Source organism: Amphiura filiformis, chromosome 12 (assembly GCF_039555335.1).
Source record: "Amphiura filiformis chromosome 12, Afil_fr2py, whole genome shotgun sequence".
NCBI lineage: Eukaryota > Metazoa > Echinodermata > Ophiuroidea > Amphilepidida > Amphiuridae > Amphiura > Amphiura filiformis.
The window spans coordinates 47638433-47659544 of record NC_092639.1 but is presented as its reverse complement, the minus strand read 5'-3'; the positions used below and the strand labels follow the sequence as shown (position 1 = coordinate 47659544).

Here is a 21112-nt window from a genome sequence, read left to right as displayed (position 1 = left end):
TTTTGGATTTTGGCCTCTAGCGAAAAATGCCGGGATTTTCGCGAGGGACATGGTGGCTATTTTTTTCTAAATGGTCCATAGAAGTCGAATCAATTTTCAAACCTTACTAGCCAGAGAGTGGTCACCAAAGTGAACTTTTTCCCCTAACTATTATGTATTCTAAGATGTAGTACTCTCCATTTTTATGTGTAAAGCGCATTGATGCCTTGCTTTATGCGCTATATAAATTCTTGTTAATTATTTAATTCTTGTTTATTAAATTATTATATCCACAGTCCTTTGTTAAAGAAATTATATGTTGGGTTGTCTTCCACTAATTGACCATTTGTTTGAAAAAACAATCAAATAAAAGAAAAGATCAAACCCCCTGAGCACTACCTGCAGATCTAACATTGCCTCTGATTGCTCTATATATTACATGATATCTTCACTTTAATCACCAATCAGAATGGAGCTTTGCAAATAATTCACCCCATTTTTTTTGTGTGGTGAAATTATTCTAACAATGTTGCTGATTGGTCCAATTGATAATGAAAACGTCTTTTTGGCCAATCAGCAGATAGTTCTCATGGGGTTAACCATTACGCTTATTTTAGCAAGTTAATTATATAAACAACACATAGTACACAACTATATACTGAGGCTTAATAAACTCACGATTTTGTACCAAATCCATAACCAATTCTCCAAGATGATTATTTTGTCATCGCGCGTGACAGTCAATTGAGCCTTACATAAACAAAGAATTATCAATTCATCTTGCAGAAAAATACAGCTAAATCCAATCTTAATTGGATTGTTGTTATTGTTGATTGATCCTGTCAGAATTGACCAAATATGATATGATTTTGACAATTGTTCACTTCCAAATGACCGGAGGGGGGGGGGGCATTCAACTTTAGAAGTGATGGGTATGCACTTACCTGCATCCCTGGAGTAGGGAAGTGGGGCCTATCGGTATAAAATGCTGTTTTAAAAAAGGGCGGTCATTGGGTAAAACATTGTGTAAAAAGGGGTCATTTGGTATAAAAAATTTGTAAAAGGGGTCATCCGGTAAATATTTTTGACAAAATGTAACAACATTCTATTTTTGTCCCAAATTTGCCATATTTACAATACAATTTGCTGAAATAAGCAGGCCTTGCCGTCTAGATTTTAAAGGCGAGTGGTTAATCACTCGCTAGCATGATGCTATAGGTGAGTGGTCTAATTTTCACAAATACCACTAATTTGGGTATATTCAAATGTTCTTTGGTCTTAAAACAGTATTCGTGTGAAACATGCTAAAATTTGTGACTTTCTCTGCTTGGAAAGGCAACAGAATCGATTAAATGCTGAAATGGCTGATTCAATGGCTGATTTTGGGAGATTTGCAGTCAGTGATATTAAGTGTCTTTGGTGAGTGGAAAATCGCTCACTAGAAGTTGAGTTTAGGCGAGTGGTGGCGAGCGAGAGCAATCGCTCACCTCAAACGGCAAGGCCTGAATAAGAGAATTCAAAAGTTTCCTCATTGACACCCTACTTTCAAAATTTCAAGGTAAATATTTGAAACTACCATTAAAAGTTGAACATTATCTTCTTATTATTTTCTTATATCTGACCAGTAATATTTGCTTACATCTCAAATGGACACATTAGTTTTTGCATTCGGGAATACTTCATAGCAAACTAAGTAAAATGTTGGTCAATTGGATTTGAAATATTAGACAAACATTTGTATTACATTTATTAAGCTCTTTTTGTTTTTAGAAACATTGCTATCCACACCTAAAGCAGAGGTCACATTTTCATGTTTTTACTATCATTGTGCTGTTGAAATTATTTCGCTTGATCAAAGCAGGTATATGCATCTATGGTGAGTTGCTATGTAGTGTTTAGGATGAGTCATTGACAGGTTGCCAATTAATATGATAAATTGACAACAATGTTATTAAAAGATGAATAAGAAGAGTTACTGGTACCCAGGGTTCAGTTTTTGCCGGCAAGGGTGGCAAAAACTGGCAAAAACCTGTTTTTGCCAGTTTTTGCCTGGTTTAATGGCAAAAATGGCAAAAACTCACTTATAGTCACTCAAATATTAAAAAGTAACACAGAAAGCTCATAAACAGTAATACAAAATTTTTAATGAATCATTCAACTTATTTTTTTTTCTCATGAAGGCCTTTTATGAAAAAGTTTTGAATTTGATATATGCCACATTTCGGTTAAATGCACTTGAGCAATGAAAACGTGTGCCTTTAATTTTACTTAGTATTGCTTATAATTACAAAATCTGGCCTTGTTACACTCAGAATATTATTTTTGTAACTTAATAATTTGTTTTGAGATAAAAAAAAAACTGAGGGAGAGCGTGGCGCAATGGTTAGGTACTTGCCTTTAGTGCATGAGGTCCCGGTTCGATTCGGCGGTGGCGATTTGCTGGGATATTGACTTGGAAAAAAAAAAAGTCTGAAATTAATTGGCAACTTCTGTAGATTAAATTCAGACTTCCGCTCTCCCATGGTTCATTTAGAATTGGGTAAATGAATCATGAAAGTACTCCGTCCTTCGGAGGGGCCGTTAAGCCGTCGGACACGTGTACAGAGAGCCATACCTGTACATGTATCTCGCAGCCAGTTTCGAAAAGAGTAGGGTGTTAACCCCTGACTGTTTCCAACCCGTCCCGGTGGTGTAAATGGACCCCAATGGAAATAAGCTTCAATAGAGGCTTTCTTGGGTTATCCAGGGTTGTCAAAACCGAACAAATCAAATCAAATCAAAACCTTTTTTGTTTTTGCCGGCAAAAACTGTTTTTGCCAAGCGGTTAAAACCGCGTTTTTTTTCACCTGCGGCAAAAACCTGCGAACCCTGCTGGTACCACAATTCTGCTTGACATGATAAAGATGCACACTAATACCTTCATATCAAATTCAATACAGCTACCATATATTCTGTAGTAAATGCTCTTCTTCTAATAAAAGCCCCCACCATTTTATTTACCCAAAGTGTTCCATAGATGCTGTCAAAATACCATACAGCATACAATTAAAATTTTGTATTCTTTGTGGAGCACCGCAGCACTGCCAGCTGGTACTAGCAGGGACCGTATTCTATTATATATACAATCCCTGGTATAAGCGACGCTTTTAATGGGAATCATCATTGTGAAAAAGACCTCTATATAGGCCTAATGCCCCCACCTCAAAAATGTTACACCCCACAGGCGTTTATTACAGAATATGTTACATTCGATCACATAACCAAAACTATACTACCTTTCTAAAGTTTGATAAACTCATGTGCATACAAAATTTCAGGCACATATACAGAACTCTAGTAACCGGGGGTGAAATTTCTTGGTGAAATAAGAAAGGATCATGAAAGGTGTAAATATAACATATTGAAGCTTAAATGGTAAAATATGGTTAAAAATTTGAACAAATTTGTGCGAAGCGGGCCTAAATTTAATTGTTTTAATTAAGGCTGAAATGGTCAAATATGACATTAATCTCATCAAAATCATGTGCACATTTTTTTGATATAACTAATAAATCTGTAGACATTAGCTAATTCTCGCGATTCCAAATACAGCGCGCCACCAACGACGGCAGTGAAAATTGGCAATTCCCGTGTCTGGGGTCGACATCCTTTTCATCGACCATAGCTGACCATGTTTGTGATTATTACTCTTAAAACACAATGTTTTATAGTACTTTTTGAAATTTTTTGAGATTTTCTCTGTTGAAGTGAAATATTGCAGTTTGATATTCACAGATGTCCTTTTCTAGAACCCGCAAACTTGATGTTGATACTAGGTGTTTCCTTTTTGTTATACATTTTCCAAAACCGCCCTTTTAAAAAAAAACTTAACTGTGCTTTTCAGCCCGATACGCGCGAGCCTAGTCAATGCGAAGTAGGCCTAGGCCTCAGTGTCCTTTTTTTTAATGGAAAATGCGTAGGTTTTATTTCGGTTATTAGAATAAATTGTTTTAATTCTTTCTGAATTTATTGTTTGTTCAATTATGATAATAATATAACACCAGCTTACTTTTAGAACATCCATACTAGGTGTTGCGTTTTTGTAATCGGCCTACATTTTCTAAAAATGTTTTTTTTTTTTTTTTAATTCGGTATAGGCCTACAGCAAAGATATCCAAGTAAATTTAAAAAAAGATTTAAATGTCTCATTATGTATAAACATGCATCACATTGGTTTGCCGTTTTTGTTATTATTGTAATTGTTTGATTTGTCCTTATTTTATTTTTAGCCTAAATTTGTATTTTTAATTATATATATTTTACTATCAAACATTAAAAAAATTACGATCGCAATAAAAACACTTTGTAGGCATAACCTACCGCATAAAAATAACATTTATTTTTTGTTAATATTTCAATTTGAGACTTTAATGCATAAGTTCAACAATACCTCATAGAGTTCTAGCATTATAATAAAGACGAAGAAAGTTTCAAACTGCAAAAGAGTACATGAATTTTAAAAGATCATTATTTTAAGGCATATCCAGAAAAAATGCCTCATTTGGCCCCCATGGACCAGATCGTGTCACAATTAAGGTTTAAAATTTGACAATTGTCATGCCTGATTTTAATATTAATTCATGTTTCTTTTTCATATTTTATGTTTACTTCCGCTTTCTTGCATGTCATGCCATCCGATTTACGGTGTTTTACGACGTTTTTGACAAAAACAAGATAACTTAACATGCTTAACAATGTAATTTGGAGGCCATTATAGGCCTAAATGAAAATGAAAATGAAAACCTGCCTATACAGAAGGGTATTCGAGCCCGCACCAAATTTATTGAGGGGGCTGAGCCCCCAGCCCCCGATTCACGAGCCTATGTAATTTTGTTGACAGAATTGCACCACGAGAGTTTATTTTAAAAATTAACAGGTTTATTTGTTTAGTGCAAGTATATATTTTCTCCCGACATTATACATTGGGGCCAAAGTGTTTTGTTTATAGGGCTATATAGAAGGAAATGGCTTCTAAATTTACGACCTTTTGTGATCATACAGTAGGCCTACATCATGCTACAAAGAGCGTTTCAAAACGTCACACGAAAAATGCTTTAAAACAATTAATTCATAGAAAAGTTCAAGTTCGTGAAAAGGTTATATATGTAAAACATCTATTAGGCCTATATAGGTTAGGAAAACAAAAATAAAAATAAAAATAAGACAATCGTTCAAAACATTCATGAAAACCAAAAGCTTTTATCTTAATCATGTATCATGCATGGAAATGGGAAAAGTTATCCAAACAAGAAATTAAAAAAAAGGCACGAATTTGCGTTTTAGATTAAATTTCCTGTTTGAAATTGTCTTGCATCAAAAGCATTTGCTAATATAGGCCTACCCAAACTCGAAAATCGACATTTTGATATCGGGTTTATAGGTCTAGATGGTCGATCAGAGACATCAACATTTTTGACATCGAGTTAATACCGTAGATGGTTGAATAGGAGTAGAGTACATTTGAAATTCCAAAACGTTTTAATCGTATTAAAAAAAAGTAAATGCTTTACGCTGTTCATGCTGTTAAAATATGTATTTCGTTATTCTAAATATTGCTTAAGAGTAGGCCTACTTTACTTAAAACAAACAAGGTTTAAATATTAGCTTTTTTTTAAAGGATATATGCATGAGGGTCTAAGTATCCCCAATCATATTTTTTTTTTTCAAGTCTATTGCCTCGGGTTCGGATCGGGTTCGGAAAAGTTTGAAAATAATGGTTTAATTAATGCCCATTTGTGTGGGAATAGCCCTAAAACTCTGAACATTCACAGAGGTAAGCCTAAACCATGACTGTCGAAATTAACTTTAAAAAGGAGGCAGAAATGAAAAGAAAAAATAAACAAATGGTTGAGTATAAATCGACAGCAACACTCGTTTCCGTTTCCAGGGTCGATGGCAATTCATCGTCGACGCGTCGCGTCATGGATGTCGACTTTTACCCATGATACTCTGCGCGAAGTAGATCAGCCAGGCGTGATCGTAGGTGGCGCGCTGTATTTGGAATCGCGAGAATTGCTGCAATAAGCCAAGCCCGTAGATTAACAAATCAACCTCAATTAAACTAGATGAATGTTTCCTCTCTCTGTAAGCAATCAAATTTATGTTGCGAGAAATAAGAATAGCAAAACAACCTGAAATATATTGATACAAAATTCACTACAGGCCAATTTATCATATTACCATTTTATTTTTAGTAATTTACATACTAGTAATCCCCAAGATAACATTGCCAAAACTTTGCAATGTTTCATATTGTATATGATGTAAGAAATAATCACATTACCTACATGAGTTGAACAACAAAGTTCTTTTTTATTTGAATGAAGATGTTCTTTCATTTGTGAGATCTTCTATGTGAGTCATAACCTTAAATAAAGAAAACATAACAACATTCAACAATGATGAACAATCCCCTAGCAACTATCTACAAAGCCAAAGCAGGGTTGACAAACATTTTCACCCTAATCGCAGGCAGATAATCGAAAAGTCGCCTAATTTTCTCTTGACCATATGGTTTCTACGAGACAGGAAATCTTCAAATGTTCAAAAAATGCCCAATTGGGCCACCAAATGAAGGGTTTGGTAATCCATAGCCCAATAAATTTCTTTCCACTGAATTTGTCAAAATATATGTATAAGCTTGTCCCTAATTTTTTCAAGTTTTTTTCTTTCTTTTTTTCATTTGTTCATTAATTTTGTTTATATTTGGATTTATGCACTTCTTTATTCTATTAATTAATTTATCTTGATGCAAATTACTATATGCACAAGATAAATAAAATATTTGTATTTCAGAATCCATCTCAGCAAATTTACTTTTCAACTCTTAACTCTATCAGGTATTTTCTTTTTCTTGGAAATGCTTTTTTGAAAAACTTAATTTTAATAATGGTAATTAAACAATAAACATCAATAAAAAATATTTCAAAAATCAGCCAGCTATCAAAATTTAAAAAAAAAGTTGTATCTTTACATGACCATGTGTCTCTTGACGAGAAATTACAAAATCAATTGAATTAAAAATAAGATATTCAGCAAAAGCAATATACACTGTACACTGTTTTCAATAATCAAACATTTTATGTTTAGTAGTGTCTACATTCGTGATGACTCAACCTATTAAACATGCATTTATGTAATGTAACTGTAATACGGCACATAAACTGTCAATGCCAGTGTGATAAATGCATAACCATACATGAAAAGGTGCTGCCTTTAAAGGAACATAGCGTTTTCACTCTATTGGAATTGTTTCAAGAGAAACACATAGTTTGGTTGCTGTAGACCCTGACTTTTTTCCACTCTTAAACTCTTTGGTCCTAAAACATACATCATCAGACCCAGTCAACACAAGTATTTTTTTATCAGCTTGTTTTATATCAAGTTGCTTTATGTTTGACATGCGAAACAATCAACTTGAACAATGTCCGAAAACCTGAGTCAGAATCACAAAAAATATTATACACAAAAATGTAGATGTACCCCCCCCGGTTTTGGTGATTGGTTTGAACATCATGCACACTTGCATAATTGCGTTCTTTGTTGATGCACCATAACAGCACGGGTCCGTACATGAAATAAAGTCATAATTAAGAGCCTCAAACCAATTTGCATTCGTGATATTAAAACATATGGAATACAAATTCTATATAATGTGTGGCAGCCTGATAGCTACAACGTTTACATTATTCTTATCATCTTATAAACAGGCTAACAGCTTTGGAATTCTAACATTTAGTGTGACACATGGAAAATTGCTAATCTAGAAAATAGAACTGATAGACAAATAAATAGCAGTTTGATGGCATGCATAAACCTCCCAAAGAATATGCTGTATATTAGGTATTATGTATCATGGTATGCTCTTGCTCTGCAGTCCCTTTTTGATTATCAATTCACCCCAGTTAATGCACCACATCTCCAGTGAAAATGGAGCATTACAGCCCATTCAAAGACTCTAATATTCGAGACTTTGGTGGTTGGATCACCAACCATGACTGGTATGAAGTTCATGAAGCTGTGGGTACACAGAATAAGTGTGGCGCCTTTATAGAACACTCAACACCAAGATGGAAGATTACTTTCCAGAAAAACTGTGAAACTTCACCAGGAAGACAAGCCGTGGATGACTACTGAAGTAAAAAGACTTATTAAAAGAGACAATCTGCTTTCCAATATGGCAGAACACCACTTTGGAAGCAACTCCGAAATAAGGTTAAAAGAGCTATCAGCTGCGGCTAAGCATTCCTTCTACCATGAAAGGATTCACAAACTCAAAAAGTCAAACCCATCTGCTTGGTATAAGCAAATACGTGTTATGACCACGGGCAATAAAGGTCAACAGCGAATTCAGCCACCTGTTGGCGTTGATCCCAACGCAGCCAAGGATGTCATGAGATAGTATTAACGATCACTTTGTTTCCATCAGTGAAGACCTTTGCCCTCTGGAGATGTGTGATTTGCCTAGTTTTAGACCAACTATGGTCAATCCCCTGTAGTTCCAGTGTGGAATGTGTATAACAAACTCAAACAGATAAGCTCTAAAAAGGCGAAGCGGTCCGGATGGTATTCCAGCTAAACTTATCAGTGAATTTATGCGTGCAATTGAGCTCTCCACTTACTGAAATCTTGAATACTTCCTATCAGGAAGGAGTTGTACCTACGCCAATGGAAGAAAGGCGGTTGTAGTGCCGATACCTAAAACTACGCGCCCTACTTGGGACAAACTACGACCCATTTCACTCACTGATCACTTCTCTAAAGTAGCTGAATTTTTCATCATGAATTGGGTCATGGAAGACATTGAGCCTTGCATTGATGTGAACCAATTTGGTAATAGAAAGGGCAGATCTACATCCCATTATCTTGTGAAACTGCTCAACGAGTTGTGCGAGCATACTGATAAACCTAAGAGTGCGTGTAGAGTAGTGGTAACTGATTTTAGTAAGGCATTTGATCGGGTTGATCACAACATCATCATCCCCAAGCTCCTTGATATGGGTACCAGACCTGAAATCATTCCGTGGTTGTGCGATTTTCTTAGCAATAGGTCTCAGTGTGTGCGTTATCAGTCTATCACTTCTAGTTGGAGAACCCTAAAAGGGGGTGTTCCACAAGGTACCTTGGTTGGCCCAGGTTCATTCTTAGTGTTAAACAATGATGCTGCCATCTCCAATGTTCAGCAAATTTCTGCACTGAAATATGTAGATGATATCACACTAGTGGAGAAATGTAGGCTGAATCAGCGAAGTCATCTCCAAGAGCATCTTAATAACTTTGACCAATGGTCTGAGAGCAATAATATGTCTCTCAATGCATCCAAATGCATGTCGATGATGGTTGGTTTTTCTAAATCACCAGTCACACCTTCTCCGCTATTATTATGCAATCAGCAATTAGCAGAGGTTGATGTTGTCAAGGTATTGGGTGTTCAGATCAGCAGTGACTTAAAGTGGGACATTCATATCAACAGTGTCATAAAAGCGTGCTGCAGGTAGATTGTTCATGTTAACTACTCTTAAGCGGTTTAACTTGCCCCTGCAAGATCTGATCACCATTTACGTTGGCTTCATCAGACCACTGCTAGAGTACTCGGTCCCTGTGTGGCATAGCAGTCTCACAAATGTTCAATCCGCTGCTGTAGAAAGAGTCCAGAAGCGTGCACTGAGAATCATGTTGCGTCAACAATACATATCTTATCATGATGCACTCCAAGTATGCTCCTTAGACTCGTTGGCTACCAGAAGGCATCAAATATGTCTTGACTTTGCCAAAAAATTACTTGAAGACCCAACCTTCCGTGACTGGTTACCCACTGATAGGCGTTCTGCCCATGGCAGAAACTTGCGTGGAGCCCACAAACTTACAACCCAAACTTGGAAAACCAAAAGATACTATGATAGTCCAATACCTTACCTAACCAGACTGCTGAACTGTTAACTGCAATATGTGCCAACCATTTTTATAGTGTTGTTTTCATACCTGATGTGCATTTCAATAACTTTAACCATGTGTCGCTTTTGTTTACAATGCCTGTGTTACATCTTTTACATATATTCCATACGTGCAATAGTATTTAAGCTTTTGAGCTTCTTGTATGCTTTGATATGTTCTATTGGTAGGGTGTCCACTGTGCAGCGCACGGCGTACCGTTGTTTTCCATTCACACACAAGCACACGGCTTGTTGAACGCAAAAAGCAAACGTTTTAGAATTGCTCTCATTTGTTTAATATTTAAGATAGAGCTATACAACTTCGTAATACAACTAAAAAGGGATGAAATCAAATAGAAATCCAAAAATATTGAAATCCGATGAGTATTTTTGCATCTACGATTTTCCAAAGTTGAGGTTTTTTCCGACTCGAGCGGCCATGTTGGTCGTTTTTTTTACGATGGCTCCAATATTTTTCGTCAAAATGGTGATTTATATCTCAGAATAGAAACTACACGCCTTGCCTATAAATGATTATTTTTATTAATTGTATATTAAGTACAGACTTCAATGCCCTATATACTGAAATCCCTAGATTTTTTGATAAAGGGAAAGTATTTTAATATTTTTAAAAAATGTATCACTTACGGAAATATGGTTCCCGTGGCCCAATATACTGGATTTGATATCAAAATAAAGCTTGTTCTGTCGGCTACAAGATCCATTAAAAAAAATCTCTGTAAATCGCCCACGTGTATTTTCTTTCCCATACATTGTCATACCATACCCGCCCGTTGGTTTCAATGAGAAACAAGGTGAAAATCAGCTGCCGTGTTGCCAGCTAGCTCACGCAATATCGTCCCGCTGTTAGTGCACATGACTAGCGTCGTGCAAAACCAAGGCATGTGCCTGTTCTGTATGATGGCGCTGTCGAGTCTGCATGTGTTGCCGTATTCAACTAACACGTGGTTCGCTCGAAGCGGTTGGGGCCGGTTCTGTGTTGGTGATTGTAATTTTAAAAAATGACTGTTCATCTTCTGGTACATTTTAGAGATGTTTTATCCCGAGTTTTATAAACAATAAAAACCAGGCAGTTATGTGGTACAGGTTTTTGTTTAAAAAGATCATAGGCTTGCAGATGGTGAATAGAATGTTATTTCTATTTCTAACGCAATGATTTGTTTTTAATGCAACCACGCAAACCATTAATATGTTGTCCCTCATTAATTGTCTACTACGATTGCTGGTCAATATGGTATCACCCAACAGGCCAAGTATGCAGGATTGCAGTCGCGCCGAGGTGTAGCTGGGCTATTCCATTGTTTGGAATAGGGTGATGTCTCAGGGTGATGTGTATGATATTGGAGGGGCACTTTTCAAAGCCCTAAATTTAGATTAGTTTTTCATTTTTTTTTAAATAATACTTATTTATTTAGTATGTTTATTTTATATACAACATTTTTGTTGTTTCTTTTTTCAATTTAAGCCCGTTTAAAAAAAATATTTTTAATTAAAAAAAAAATACACACCAACATTGGGTGGTGAGAGGGGGAGGGGACCGGAAAGAGGGATGGGAAGGGGTTTGGGGCATGAGATGTGAAAGGAAGACATGCAAATAAATCTCTTTAAAAAAGTTTAAGACTTGTTCACAAATGTGTTTTAAATGTTTTCGTATTTTAATATAACAGTTCTCAAGTTACTGGTAATTTCATGAAACAGGAGAGTTTAAGGGACTTTATCTTTGAGGTTTTTGTTTGTTTGTTTTGTTTTTTGTTTTGAATATGCTCAATCAAGTCAATTAAAGAATTGTTTGTTGATGTTCTTTCATATTAATCTTAGCTCTAATTTTTGGTTCACATTTTGCAAGGGTTAAATTGCTCCTCGGTCTATACTTTGAAATACCCATAAACAAAATGGAATATTCCACTCAGTTTGCAATTGAATGAGACTTGTATTAAATGATTTTTATTTTATTTTTCAACCATCCTATTTTTACATCAAATAGGAAACAAATGTACATTACATATAATCAAAACAATTCATAAAGCCTACATTTAAATACATATGAACCTAAATTGAAGTTACAAAATCCTCAACATGGATTGATTCACTATACTTGTTCCATGAATTGAGCAGGCCTACTCTATTATCTTCAACAAAAATATTTATACATTATAAAAATGACACAGACTAGAATTGTGTTCTTTCAAGTACAGGTATATTTTATTAGCAACATTACAATAGAAAATGTGAGCATTCATGTATCATGTGTTCCCTCAAGAGACAAAGGGTCGAAATTGAAGAACAATTAAAATTACCCCTTTAATTAAATGGAACATCCCATTTTAAGTATGTTATTTTAATTTTAAAAAGTTCATTTGAACACTCATACTTAATTCACTTCTCAACAATATTATACAGTTGCTGTCAAGTGTAAACAGATCACATTGCAAACATTACCAAACAAATTTATTATAGCAAATCTTGAGCTTCATTTGTACCATCGCTGTAAGATATGCTAATTTATGCAAATTAAGCCTTAAAACTAACAAAACATCAAATTATTGAACATAAAACTTGATCCACATTATGTGTACTACCAACATGCCAAGTTACATAAGAATTGCATTTCAAATAACTTCACAACAGTACTTTAGAAAATGTATTTCAATGTAGCACAATTTTTTGTTATTCCCCATAGAGATTGTACAGGCTTGATTCACAGGTGGAGCCATGAAAGCAATGCATTATGGGTAATATCAAATATGAGGCAAAACGATGTTTTTCAAAGTGCGATAACTCAAGAATATAGTGGAATATAGTTAGACAAGGGATGAATACTTCCAATAACAAACATTGCAGTGTCAAAGAAACAGTAATTTTGTTTACATATTGTCTACAAAAGCGCCCTCTTTTGCACTTTTTACCAAACGACGAAAATTGCGCTTTCTGCCGCCTTCAAACGGCTGTTTCTGGGGACCGGATGGTCCGATTTTGATAATTTTTTTTTTAATGAGTGTCTTTCAACATACTCTTTAGGATAAAATTTAAAAAAATACACAATTAACAATTTAAAATTTTGACCTGGACACCCTACTATTGGTGTAGTTGCTTTGGAGCGAGTGATCATGCCCTCATTAGGGGTTTGGTGCTTTTTTCCTTCTCTTTCTTTCTCACCCCTCTGGGATCATGATGACTCGCCCCAACACGACTCCTTCTTTTTACTGTTTTCTATTTTGAATAATGTATTTCTTCACGTGCAATATCATATTTATTTTTGGTCAGTATTAGAATAATTTTATCCTTGGGGTGAGACCACCTCCTTTCCACCATTTTCCCATGTTCAGTTGACCGCACTTTTAGCTGCGGACCTGGTTCCAGGATGAGGTCTCGCCCCATGGTTTATTTTGTGTACTTTAAGTGATATTTTTGATATTTAAATATGTCATGCTTTTTGTTGTTTTTTAAATATTGTACATTTCACAGCAATTCAGCTTATGTACCGCGTCTTTTAATAAACCATGAATGAATGAATTAGGTATTATGTATCATGGTATGCTCTTGCTTTGCAGTCGTCCCTTTTGATTATCAATTCACCCCAGTTAATGCACCACATCTCCAGTGAAAATGGAGCATTACAGTTTTTAGATGGGAGCAGCTCTAATTCTGAATAATTTAGAGATGAGCAGTGGCAGCGCCAGGAATGTTTTTTCGGAAGGGAGCATTGGGGGGCAAAATCAACAAATTTTGCTCAAAATTGCCCCAAAAAGTGGAAAATGTCCTAATTTTTGGTTTTACTGGGGGAAACTGGGGAGGCAAGAGTTCTGACATGTCCCCTCCCCCCACCACTGGAGATGAGTTGATATTGAAATATGAATTTCAAAAAGGGGCTATGAAGTAGGCTAATAGTATAAAAGCTGCTACACCGAGTCAGTCCGTGGGCACGACCATGAAGCGCCCAACGAACCACACCAGCAGCATAGGTGACTGGATGAAATGTGTAATGCCATACAAGATCGTGTTACAAATCCACAGTATCCCAGATTTGGGATTTCCAGAAAAATATTCTAGGGTGACAGAAATAAAATTAAGGTGAAAAAAGGAAAAGAAGGAAAACCAATCAGACAAATAGTTTAAATCTGTCTCCAAAATATAACTTTATTATAGGTTTTGTAACCATGAAGTAACTGTTGCCAGGTTTTTTCAGCCACCAAAATATTTTCTGTCTTAAACACTCACATTAACATTTCAATTCAGTACTTCTTGCCAGAAAAGAAAGTTTTTTTCTATAGTTAAGGGGGTTAAGGTTTAGCAAGTTTGGATTGTGCTTTTCCATACATGTATGAATACCGGCTAATATAAGTAGAAGGGCCCAACTCCACCAATTTACAAAAATGAGTTAGACCCAGCATTTTATTGCTAGCAGACAGTTCTTCCTTATGTGTGAAAAGAAAGGCTCAAATCCACTCTCTAAATAGTCTAAATGGGTTTTTACTGGGGGCAACTGGGAAGGCAAGAGTTATGACGGGGATGGGGGATTTTCCCCACATTCCCCCTCCCCCTGATGCCAATATGAACACAATCTGATATGAGCTATCTTCGGTAGATAGCAATATAAACACAATCTGATATGAGCTATCTTCGGTAGATAGCAATATAAACACAATCTGATATGAGCTATCTTCAGTAGATAGCAATACACACACAATCTGATATGAGCTATCTTCAGTAGATAGCAATATAAACACAATCTGATATGAGCTATCTTCAGTAGATAGCAATATAAACACAATCTGATATGAGCTATCTTCAGTAGATAGCAATATAAACACAATCTGATGTGAGCTATCTTCAGTAGATAGCAATATTAACATGATCTGATGTGAGCTATCTTCAGTAGATAGCAATATTAAAACGATCTGATATGAGCTATCTTCAGTAGATAGCAATATTAACACGATCTGATGAGCTATCTTCAGTAGACAGCAATATAAACACAATCTGATGTCAGCTATCTTCAGTAGATAGCAATATAAACACAATCTGATGTGAGCTATCTTCAGTAGATAGCAATATAAACACAATCTGATATGAGCTATCTTCAGTAGATAGCAATATTAAGATGTAGGCCTATATCAAAGAAAGGCCTACAAATACAAATCCACAGAGTCAAGTACAAGGCTACATATGTGCACTTATTTTCATAGTAAAAAGAGCTTGGTCATGTGATGCATGATGCAACACTGCTATTTGGCCAATAAGTTTCCATTATTACGACCTAATTCAGTAAGCCAATCAGAATCTCACTTCCATATTTGGCATTTGCACACTCAAACTACATTGAAATTGAAAGCTTTGAAGTTCAACATATTCAAGTATCTACTTATCATGTTGTTTTCATGGCTTTAATTGTCAATACACATGTTGTCTTGAGGCATATAATTCAATCACCAAGTGTCCCCTGAAAGAGGACTGAACTTTCTTGCTGTCCTATCTTGTCAATAATGTTGTCTACCCTTTCCATACAATTATGTCACACTCAGCATTTGGTCATTGTAAAATGCAAGAGAACTAATGCACTAGCTTCTTTGAAAAGTATGTGTATGTGATATAGTCTATACTGTGCCAAAAGCAATATCTATTCTCAAAAACACTTTACCTAAATTACCAAATAAAGTAGTCAATAGATGAAGAATTTTGTTCTGCGTATTTTGATACCTCATTGGCACAATAGGACTTAATTTTCTCAGCTTACACCAATTTGAATGAAAAGAGAGAGCATTTCGAAAGTGACAAAAGTTTACATAGACTTTTCTCTCAAACACGCTAATTATGAGCACAACAAGTAAGTGTTGATATGTCAAGCTGGAATGAGTCTGTTATAAAGTCATTGGGAATCACCCTGAAGGAGGAAGGAAATGTCCCTAATTTGTCACTTTTGAAATGCTCTCCTTTTCCATTCAAATTGGTATAACTTGGTGGAATAAAGTCACATTGTACCGAATGGGGTATCAAAATATGCAGAATAAAGTCATGCATCTATTGATTATTTCATTTGGTAATTTAGGTTTAGTGTCTTTAGATATTGTTGTTGTTTTAAGTGTACAGATACTTTTTGTGCACAGTAATAGCCATTTATACTTTCTGAATAACTTATGTTTTGCTTCATTTCCAAGTTATGAGAAGTAAAGCATTATTATTTAGCAAACTTTTCATAATTCCTATTTGCCAATTTGCTACTATCATAAATTTGGGAATACAAACTACCGATTTGCCCATTCAATTGAAAGTTACATAGTTAACAATATGTAAATCACCCCTCCTCCCCTGAGACATGTCAATTGACTTCATAACCCAAAATAAAAATCATCTAATGGTTACACATACATGCATACAAGTACTTACCCCAAACATATAGACATAAAACAAAGTCTGGGATGTAAGCTCTAGGCTACATAAAGACATGATCAAATTTTAGTGCCTCTATCAGGAAGGCATGCAATCTTGGGGCCCATCAGGAAGTTTCCAGAGAAAATGTTACAAAGACCCTGGATGTTTATAATTTGCAAAACATCCTTCCAGAAGCAGATGATGTATAATAATTGCCCTACCTTGTTATATCTTGTTCATAAACATAACACAGTCTTGTCTTCACCATGCCCCCTTCCCATCAATGTTAACCAGGGTAGACTGGTGCTGACGGCGTAGGCCTATTCCAGTTAAAATCCATATACCCTCTATGGAAGACATCAGCTTCATCTTCCACACAGGGAGTGTGAATTTCAAATGGGGGTACCCGAATGAGTGATTACATTTAAAAGCTACACCCCACACCCCCTGTATGGGAGATTAAGGTTATGTCTTCTACAGGGGGTTATGGATTTCAACTGGAATAGCCCATATCTTGGATACCATTGCGTGGGAGTAGACGAGAAGTATGGGGTAATAAAGGGGGAAGACAGGAAACAGGGTGGTCCATGTGGTCTTTTCAGATCTGGTTTGTCAGACCTGAATCAACAGAAAAAAAATAAACTATTCGTTATGGTCTGATTCTAATAGGGCTAATCCTACGACAAAAAAAATTGTTTGATTGTCCTTTGATTCCCTCCCAGGGGTAGAGTCGGTTGGTCATTTTTATGTGTTTTTTTAAAAGTTTTTTTAAAGGTTATAGCTAAAACAAGTATGGGCCTAATTAGCTTAAATAATAAAGGGCTCAAATAGTTGTGAATTGTGACTGTATCACTGTGAAAGAAACTGTTTAAAAAAACTTTTCAGGATGTCACAAATTTTGAAAGAAAAACAAATTCTGGGATTCCCAAAATTAGAGTCGGTATTCTTTTGTACAGTTAAAACTTTTTTTAGGATCAAACATTTTTGTTGGCTAATTTCTACCCTATTATCTAACCCAAACCTCTTGCAGTGGTGGCTGTATAAATTCTAAGATTATGCCTTTTCCTCACTTCAATGCACAATTCATTTGGTTAAAAAAAAAAGATGATCCAGATCAATGCTAATTCAATAGTATCATGCGAATAGCCTCAACTTTTATTGCTGTATATAACAAGAAAGAAAACAATCCTACAGGCTTTGCCTTGGGTAGTCTCCTACTCTTCAGTTCCGTGTTTAAAACAATTGGCTTTGTATAAACTTCACGATGTTCATTTTATTGACACACTCTGATTGGGTTTCCCATCTGCAAATTTGAAATCCAATTTCACTTTTTTATGTGTGTAGAAACAGCATAAAATACTACTACTTACAAGTTATTCTTGTTGATATCATTACCATCTTGGATGAGGGCATTTGACAAGATGTTGAGAATTTCACATAATCCTCTTTTGTTTGGATTGTATGTTCTACGTGTCATTTAAGTAGTGTTAACATTACTAGTATTGAGTCAAAATCAAAAGCTGTTTTTTAGCTACAGGCATATGTCAAGTTGCCAACACACTGTGAATGCCAAAATATTCATAGAAGTCATCTTCAACTTACAGCAAGATAAACAAAATGCATGTAAGATTCCTGTTCTTTATTCTGAAGGTTTGTAATTCTGTCATTCTGAAATTTCATTACCATAATCAACCTAATTAGCAGCACCCTGGGCACTAAAGTCAGTCAAAATTTAGAATTTACACATGCAAACTAAAGTTTGAAAATATAGTGAAGTGAAATATATCTGAAGTCAAAATCATCACAACTTTAAGCCAGAAGATTAACAAAGTTATTTTCTTTACACTGTAGATATTTGATAGAATTTAGTTACAGAGGTGCATTGAAAAGGAGTGCTTAGGGCTCATATTGAAATACCCTACCACGCTTTCACACAGAAAGAAGGCAGGATTCCCCTCGCTAAGCCCGCGCCTCAGGAAAGCTTGGTCATAAAACGGATTATAAAGATGGATTATATGCATCAGTGATACACCCTGCCTTTTGAAGTGGTCCATGATGAATAGGAAGAAAACAAACTGACTATGGCTCATCGCACAACCCAGGAAAGCGCGCTCCTAATTTAAGTGGCTAATTGCAGTGTTATAATCACACAGGATTTTAACAAAAGAAGGCTAGCATAGGAAAGCTGCAGGATGGTGCACACCTTCCTGTGTAAGGGAATTTCAATATGAGCCCTTAGACAATTCAACTTGAAATTTCAAAAGGGGAGCTTACTGGGGAGGGGTGCCAATTAGGTCAAATAAGGTAGATAAACTTCCAAAAAAGCTTACAATTTTGTTAAAAATAGGTTTAAGCATTTATTTGTTTTGGTTTGACAACCCTGGATAACCCAAGGAGCCTCTTATGAAGCTTAATTCCGGAAGTTGGGGTTCAAAAGAACATCAGGACAGTTGGGACAGTCAGGGGTTAACACCCTACTCTTCACAAAACGGACTGCAAGCTACATCCTAGGCGAAATGTCAACCGTGCTAGCATGGTCAACCATGGTCAACCATGGTCAAAACATGGTTGACCATGGTTAACTATGGTCAGCGATGATCAGCCATGGTGGCTTGACCATGGTCAACCATGGTTGCCATGGTCACCATGGTATACCATGGTCGACCATGCTTTAGCATGGCCGAGCATGGTCAGCCATGGTCTTCACCTCACTTGACCATGGTTGACCATGGTCACTTTTAAGTATACCATGGTCAACCATGCTTTATCATGGGTGAGCATGGTCAGCCATGTTCATCACCTCACTTGACCATGGTTGACCATGGTCACTTCAAGTATACCATGGTCAATCATGCTTTAGCATGGGTGAGCATGGTCAGCCATGGTCATCACCTCACCTGACCATGGTCACTTCAAGTATACCATGGTCAACCATGCTTTAGCATGTGTGAGCATGGTCAGCCATGGTCATCACCTCACCTGACCATGGTTGACCATGGTTACTTCAAGTATACCATGGTCAACCATGCTTTAGCATGGCTGAGCATGGTCAGCCATGGTCATCACCTCACCTGACCATGGTTGACCATGGTCACTTTTAAGTATACCATGGTCGACCATGCTTTAGCATGGCTGAGCATTGTCAGCCATGGTCATCACCTCACCTGACCATGGTTGACTCTGGGTAGTGAATGAGAAAAAGCACCCTCTGTTGTTATTAATCGTATTTAATGCGTATTTACAACGTTGTGAATAAATATTTGACACCATAGAATATAAAAACTAGTAATTTGATAAGTTAAAATAAGATTTTTAACGGAATAAATCTAAATAATATGATTATGCAGTTTATTCTGTTAAATATTTACCCCATAATTTTGACCATGGTTGACCATGGTCACTTTAGATAGACCATGGTTGACCATGGTCTCTGGCCGTCAGTGCCATTTTTCAAAACATGGTTGACCATGGTTGACCATGGTCAAAAACATGGTTGACCATGGTCAAAAACATGGTTGACCATGGTCAAAAACATGGTTGACCATGGTCAAAACATGGTTGACCATGGTCAAAAACATGGTTGACCATGGTCAAAAACATGGTTGACCATGGTCAAAACCCTGGTTGTTGAACTATGGTTGACAATGGTTCAACCATGGTCAAACATGCTAAGTTTTAACCATGGTTGACCATGGTCACTTTAGATAGACCATGGTCAAAAGGTTAACCATGGTTGACCATGGTCTCTGGCCGTGGTGCCATTTTTCAAAGCATGGTTGACCATGGTTTGACCATGGTCAAAACCCATGGTTGAACCATGGTTGACCATGGTTAACCATAGTTCAACCATGCCTTTTTCGCATAGGATGTACAGGCATGGATATTCTGTGCACACGATAAACAGCTTTTAAGCATCCCCTCCAAAGGATGGGATTCACTCATGGTTCATAAACCTAACTCTAACTGCACCATGAGGAGAGCTTAGTTTAATTTACAGACACTGCATATAAAATTCTAACATTGTCAATACCCAGCATGTTTTCCAGTAACAGGAATCAAACCCAGGACCTCATGCTCAAAAAGCATGAATTCCAACCACTGAATATGCTCTCCCTATAGCATGACAGGTAAACACACAAATGATTCCTATACACTTAATTGCCGGCCAACTTTGTGTAAATCACCACTGCACTGTTATAGCCAATGCAAGCAGTGGAATGAGTGCTTCGGAGGGCACTTGAAGCTGTCGGTCCCGTGTACATGCATATTTTCTCACATTAATGTAGTGTGCATGTTAAAGAACGTCAAAGGATATTCGAAAAGAGCAGGGGATCATCCCGGTACTGTTGACTGTACTTCAAAATACACACATCTACTCTAGGTTCCAGAGTAAAAAATAAGTACAGCTTGTCTGTACGCAGTGCGATAATACTCATACATATGAGGGAGGCACTTACAAGGAAGAAGAAGAAGAAGATTGCCAAGATGCACGGACTGGTAAATACAAGATATTTTAAGCTTCCATGTTTATACTGTTTTTACATTTTCATAAAGATGTTAAATCTACTCCAGGTAAACACGTTTTAATGTGATAAATCAAAATTTTGTTCAAATGAGAAAAATGGCTACAGCCTGGAAAATTTCAAACCTTTATGTTCAAACAACCCAAATATGACATCATCTATCACACTTCAAATAAATGTCACCTTCCTTTATTACCAGCTTTGTACATAATTTTTAACTAGCCTATTTCTGTACAATGATTTACATCC

The 21112-nt window shown here is 36.3% G+C and overlaps 1 protein-coding gene across 1 annotated transcript in view; it reads right to left on the bottom strand.

Moving 5' to 3' along the window:
• LOC140166863 (uncharacterized) overlaps nt 1-21112 on the bottom strand; it is a 156851-nt gene that overhangs the window by 116375 nt on the left and 19364 nt on the right. The gene's annotated exons all lie outside the window — the stretch shown is intronic.